This window comes from Haplochromis burtoni, unplaced genomic scaffold (genome assembly GCF_018398535.1).
Source record: "Haplochromis burtoni strain Fernald_Lab_line unplaced genomic scaffold, NCSU_Asbu1 Contig_2743, whole genome shotgun sequence".
Classification (NCBI taxonomy): Eukaryota; Metazoa; Chordata; class Actinopteri; order Cichliformes; family Cichlidae; genus Haplochromis; species Haplochromis burtoni.
The window spans coordinates 9,131-10,213 of record NW_024585104.1 but is presented as its reverse complement, the minus strand read 5'-3'; positions in this window follow the sequence as shown (position 1 = coordinate 10,213).

Sequence of the window (1,083 nt, the reverse complement as noted above, 5' to 3'; positions counted from 1 at the left end):
GTCTGTCTGCCCGGACTACAAGACTTAAAAACAGTTTCTACCATCAAGCCATACGACACCTGAACCACAACACTTAAACACATACAAAACACTCCACAGCATGCACTCAGAAGCTACCCTGCAGCTTCACAACTACACTGTACAATCTGCACTGGTCACTTCACGTTATTGGTATTTATATTAGGAAAAAAATGTGCAATACTGTACTAACTGCCACTAAATTTTTTTTGTACTGTGAAGTCTGTACTACTGCTCATTCCTGCCACTGTGCAATATCCCATTTTTGAGTTCAAATTTTTTCTACACATTCTCACTTTTTATTCTACAAGCTCTCACATTTTCATATCTCCATACAAATCCTTCTTGTGGCCAGGTCCTTGGTCAGAGGCAGCAAGAAGACGTGGTTATTTTTCTTTTCCCTCGGCTTGCTTCCTGTACATTGGGATTTTGGTCAGTGGATAACAGGGTGGTTTTGCTGCCTCTTCATGTCTGGGAATGGGTTCTAACTGTTGTTTATGCAAAACATATGTGCAAAGCAATAGTTCAGAGTAATCAGCCTTCTTGGAGACCAACCATCTGACAGACGCTCAGAGTAGAGCTGCTACTTCTCAACATTAAAACGAGCCAGTTGAGGTGGTTCAGGAATCTGGCTGAATGACGGTTCCTGGCTGCCTTTTGGATAAGATATTTTGGGCATGTCCTACCAGAAGGAGGCAGACGCAAGGCATGTTGGAGAGATTATATTACTTGACTGGCTGGGAACACCTTGATGTTTACCCGGATAAGCTGTAGGAGGTGGCTGGGAAGAGGAAGGTCCGGGCAACCTTGCTTAGGCTTCTATCCATGTGATCTATCCAATGATAATTGGAAAAAATGGGTGCATGGATGAACTGATTATAAATCTTTCTCAAATATATCTACAGGGTATATAAGTAAAGACTTTCAATTCTAAAAGATTTTTATTCTTAAAAAGACAGTCTTTGATTTAACTGTTCTGTTTAATTTGTGAGTAGTTTATATTTATTCAAGATTAACACGAAGGCTTAATATGCAGACACTTCTAAACCTCACGTCTGTGAAAAA